The sequence below is a fragment of the Eretmochelys imbricata genome, chromosome 7 (genome assembly GCF_965152235.1).
Source record: "Eretmochelys imbricata isolate rEreImb1 chromosome 7, rEreImb1.hap1, whole genome shotgun sequence".
NCBI lineage: Eukaryota > Metazoa > Chordata > Testudines > Cheloniidae > Eretmochelys > Eretmochelys imbricata.
In genome coordinates, this window is record NC_135578.1 from 82,121,290 (window position 1) to 82,127,289 (window position 6,000).

The following is a 6,000-nucleotide window of genomic DNA, read 5'->3' on the forward strand; positions in this document are numbered from 1 at the left end:
GATTATGTAACCAATTATATCCCACCACCTTAATTAGTTTACACCCAGCAAAATTAATTATACGGCAGACAGAAACAATCACAGAACCAGACAGAGACCATGCAAATAAACAATAGCAAAGTGACAGGTTTCAGAGTAACAGCCGTGTTAGTATGTATTCGCAAAAAGAAAAGGAGTACTTGTGGCACCTTAGAGACTAACCAATTTATTTGAGCATGAGCTTTCGTGAGCTACAGCTCACTTCATCGGATGCATCTGCAAAGTGGCATAGCAAAGTGGGAACTATAATGACAAAACAGTACAGAAGTGAGGATTTCACATCCCAGCTATTGATAAGTGAGTTCTTGCCAGACAGGATGCTATCAAACTAAGTTTCCTTTTACATCTTCTAGGCACTTCCCTTTCTCTGGAGGCGACAGGCATTATCAGGACAGGATTGTAGTCCTAACAGCCCAATAGCACCTGATTTCAATGTGACTGGTTTGGAATGTGAGGATGTGACCGTTCACTTCCCAGCTTATGGCTGCCTCTGCTGCTTAGCCAAAGGCCTTAGCCCAAGAACAAGGCCTCAGACTGTCACAGTAAGAGAAGGCCCTTACGCTGGCAGACAGTGATTTTGATTCTTTCTTTTATACCTCTGTAACTAGCTAAGTGATAAGAATACACCTAAATTCTTAGAGTATAGGCCTTTACAGACAGGCCTGAATATCTATATCCTAACAATGACTTGGGACTTTGCAGGTTAATTCCCAGCCAGAGTTAAGGATGATCACAAGGGTGGTATTTCTACCTGTGAGCTAATTTGGTCTGCAGGGACAGGATTACTCTCTCTCTCCTCAATCCTGACACTACAATAAACTCCATTCATCCAAGGAGATTAAAGTAGGATATAAACAAACATTAAGATTCCTCACCCTGTGGAACCATTTTAGTAAGTAAGCTAAAGACCAGCCAGGGTCATTGACTTGCCCAAGTTCAGGGCAGGATTGCCAACCCCTAGCATTCAGGATTCTGCACAATTATAGTATGACCCCACCCAGGTCTTATTCGGACCCTGCTGCCTGCACTCTCCCCACACCACCAATGACCAGCTAGACCCACTGGAGAATGAGCAGAAGGATGTGGGAAAGGAGCTGCCCTCTGAGAGCCAGGATCTTTTTGGGACTCAGGAACCTGTTGACAGCCAAGTGGAGAGGCAGCCCCAGTCCTGCCCTGCTACGACAGACCCTGATTCCTACCCTGAATCAACTGATGCCGAATCCCAGCCAGAAACCCAGCCTGGGAGTGAAAATTCAGATCCCATGGAATGAACTTGGGCATGTAAGTACCTATTATTATTGGTGGATGTGAGCGAGGAGTCCCATTTCTCTTCCCCCTTTCTGCTGCTTCAAAATGGCTTCCCCCAGCGGGGTGCAGGCACAATCTGTGGTCTCTCCTCCTGCCCCGCCCTGTGGCAGATTTGAATAACAAAGCATTCATTTGTGCAAAATTCAACAGTTTATGGAGGCAGAACTTATAGGGAAAGAAATGTGGTTCGTTTTTGCAGTTTACATGAGGTCTCAGTGCACATTGCATGGCTGGTCAAGGCACAGACAATGCTGCTTCCCATGCGTACAAATGCCCTGTAACATACACTGTAGTGGACAGTCATTGCAGGGCCCTATCTATTTTCCTCTGCACTTTCTCCGAGTCTGCAGGGGAGATATAGCAAAACTTTTAACACTGAGAAACAGCTTGGTTTTGTTTTGCACATTATAGGGAATAGCCCCTCCCCCATGTCCCCAGTATAGCTTGCAAGCCCTTCCCACTCCTGCAGCACTTCTGGGGGACAATCCTGGTGAATAACTTCACAGCGTATCTTGGTGGTCTGTCCTTTGCCTTTTAAATAAGACCACCTTGGCCTCTTAGTTACATGCCTCAGCGTAACATCATTGAGTGTCAAAACAGCTTAAAGATGTAGAGGGGATTACTGGCTCTCTTGCTCCCCATAATCTCCCTCCTTTACGCCTCTGAGGCCATAGTAAGCCAAAATACCTTCCTGCAAAACATGCTGCTGCTAGGCCAGTGGCTCTGCAGTCCCTTAATTTGGGACCCAGTCCATGCTCTTCAACCCCCAGACAATGCTAGCTACTGGGACCAGCTGCAATTGTAACCTCTGTGCCCCTGCAACAGTGCTCTCAGAGGCTCCCATTCACCTCTCAGATCCAACCTCTGAGAACCGGCAACACCAGCACCTGGGAGTCCAGCTCTTTTCAGCCACAGCACTCAACCCCAGAACACATGCAGACGAGAAGTGCCAGAGACGAGGTGTGTACTCACTCTTAACTTTAGAAAGACCCTATCCCACCAATTGTTGTATTTGAAATGTTCACTTTTGTACTCTGAGCTTTGTTTGCACTGTTGCAGAAATTAAAGGTTTGCATATAGCTGGTGACTGAAGACGACTGATTAAATATATTTCCAAATACAAAGGTATATTCTTCCACTGTCATTAAAATTTTATTATCTGTTTACAATACATCCACTATAAGTTGTCTTTGCACTTAACACAGAAAATCCTTTAAATAAAGCTGAAATAATTCAGAAGGCTTTACAAAAGCACATAAGGAAGTTTAAACACAATACCCCAGTGCACACAATGTCTGCATCCCAACATGCCCGCCACTGGCTGACAGGTTTATGCAGGAGACTCAAACTATGAACAGTAGGCATCCCTGACAGAATTACCCCTGGTGTTTGTTCTCTGTGGGATGTGTTGCTGGCTTCTCAAACCTCCAAGCAAGTCTTTGCACCTCAGCCATCAGCAAAGTTTTCCTCCTTACTATCACAACGATTGTGTAAAAACACAACATGCAGTGGAACATTTTTTTTCCTGCTACTTCCAACCTACTCCATTGTCAGCGCCATCTGCTTTTCAAATGGCCAAGTGGACACTCGACCACTGTGCTGCAGCTACTCAGGCAATAGTTAAAATGTTCCTTCTTTCTGTCCAAGCAGCCTGTATGTCTCTTCAAATTAGCCAGGACATCAGGGGAATAAGTTGGGCCTCCCAGAATAACCAGACCAACCTTCACACCATTAATGTCCACGTTGCTCCTCGGGGCAAACTGTCCTTTCTCCATTAATTTAAATAGTACTGCATTCTGAAGGATCCTAGCATTCTAGACCCTCCCAGGGCACGTGCATTTATGTCTGTAAACCTGCTGAGGTGGTCCATCAGTCCTTGGAGCACCATGGAGAAATACCCCTGTTATATATTCTGTACCCTGGCTCGGGAATGATGGGCACGTAGGTTCCATCAATTGCCCTACGAGAGTTTGGGAAACCATGTGTGCAAAGCCATAAGTAATCTCCTGAGCATTACCCAGCCTCAATACCTCTGTTAGACAGCACCTTATTAATGCCATAGCAGACCCGCATGAGAATGGCCTCAGCAGTTGATCTCCCTGCCCAGAATTGGTTGGCTACAGACCAGTAACATTTTGAGGTGGCCAGCTTCCAGATGATAATGGCGACTTGTTTCTCCATGCGTACAGGACACCATGTATTGGTAGTCTGTCACTGAAGCTTCAGGGTCAGTTCTGCACAGATCTCAAAAGAGGTAGCCTTCCCCATCCTGAAGTTCTCTTGCTTCGCCTGGTCTTCCCAGCTTTGCAAACCAATCCTCTCCCACCAGTCTAGGCTGGTTTCCCAGTTCCAGAAACAGTGCTGAATTCTGTGTAGGTGATCCAGAAACCAGTCCTCTTGTTCCAGCACCTATTTCACCTGGTGTTGAGTAATATTTAAAGAGGAAAATAACCTGTTAAGTGCTATTATTATTATTACATGCGGTGCAGCTGTAGCTGTGTTGGTCCCAGGATATTAGAGACACAAGGGGGTGAAGTAATATCTTTTATTGGACCAACTTCTGTTCGTGAGAGAACAAGCTTTTGAGCCACACAGAGCTCTTGTCTCATTGTTGTTACTGTTGTTGAGTTTGCTTGGAGTTCTTACTTATCAAACTCAAAAAATAATTCTTTACTCATCAAACTTGAAAAAAGGGGGAGGGGAATGGGTTGATAGTGAATGTGCTCGTCTTGCTGTCTGAACAGAGAAGGGTTAATTCAAGCAGCCCCTCTTAAACATTTTGTCATATGTGAAGCAGCTCATTATATTCCCTCTACTGGAACTTATAAATGCAGCCACAAAATGGGTGGGCAGAAGGGTAAAGATCACTTCCTTTTGCAAATTTAGAAATCTGATTATCTGGCACTAAGTTCTGAGCTAGAGGAGTCTTTGGGAGAGGAACTGCTCTAGTTGGGGAGACTGTACAAATCTAGGTAAGCAAGTAGGAACAAGAAAGGTCTGGTGTATGTAAAAAGAATCCCCTGCTCCTTAAACACAAGATTGCTGCTGGCTGCTTAGTAATACAGCTGCAGATTGGGCAGGGCAATCCCCCCTTCTTCTTAAGCATGCTTAGGGGAAATCAAGGATGCTTGCCCAACCCCCTCCAAACAAAAGAGAAAGAAATAAGGTATGCAGATCAGTGAAACTCTTGATGGAAGTGTCACAAGAACTGAGCTTATATAAATACAGAAATCTAGGGAATAAAATCCTACTCATTGAGGCTGACTTGCCCAAGATAAAGGAAGATAAGCCTTGCAAAGGAGTCTGAGAATTCTGGTTAATGCAAACAACTGATTTCACCAGAATAGCTCTGAAAAGGAAGCCAACACCTGCAGGCCAAATATTTAATTACTTGGCTGCAGTAACTGACTTCAATGCAAACATTGTCAAGGCAATGTTTCAATGTCTAGGCTGTCTTTAGGGAATTACAGGCTTTCTCAGTAACATCTAATGTATTCAGTGAATGTCCCCATATTGTTAATTGCAGGGAACCGCCTTCTGCCTCTGGTAGCAGTCAATTTAGTGCACATATTCTGGCTTCAGTCACTGGAGGCTGTTCTAGTTTAAAGTCAGTGGGAGCTGTGCATGCACACTAGAGAGTGAATTTGCCCTTCAGCATGTAAAAAGGCTCTGACTCACTATTATTAATTATTTGTATTATCGTAGCACCTAGGAGCCCCAGTCATGGACCAGGACCCCATTGTGTTAAGTGCTGTACAAACACAGACCAAAATACAGTCTCTGCCCCAAAGAGCTCACAATCTAAGTAATTACAACCGAAGCATCTATTAATAGGCAAATTGGTGACTTTTGCTGTGTTTGAAACCTTTTCCTCCTCTGTATGGATAACATATGAATTATTCAGATACTATGGTGATAGGAGCTTATAAGAACCTAGCTAGCTAGTAATTAATGTAGCTTATATAGTGCCTTTTGATCTGAAAATCTCAAAAGAATTTGTAGATATTAATTGCTTACATTTTAAGCCTCACAAAATTTGAAATGAGTTCGGGATGATGTCCCCTCCGGTAGCCCTTTAATTTCATATTGCTGTTCTAGCAATGGCCAGTATTTTGGGTTATTTACATAATGATCTCCACTAGATGGTGAACAATGAGAAATAAGTTTGTTTTCTTCTCATTTCCTTTCCTGTCTGGTCAACGGTGACATCTAGGTCACCAAAGGCAGCTCTGCTTTGCCTAGCAGAGCAGAACCCTACTAGCAATACTGCTTGGGAAAATCAGCCTGCAGACAGTGATGAAGTGAGATAGTTTCAACGCTTTTCCTTGGACTAGAATACGTTGCCTTTGTAATGCACCAGCAATTCCCCCAGACATAGCTGAAGTCCCAGTGTTGCTGCCAAATCTTTGTCTCATGCTGAGCAACATACTGCTAGCAAGCCACAAGGCCAGATATTATGCTGTTGCTGTAAGATCAATGTAAGTGAGCTTCTCATTTCCATATGTAGTAAGATCTCTGAGCACAAAATCAGGTATCAGTTGTCACCCATTTAAATGCTTGTTTGTGAGCATGCATGTGTAGTGGAGGCTTAGTGACCTTTCTTTTGATGTTAGCTAAATGTTGCTGCAACCATTCTAATAGTTTAGGGGGAGA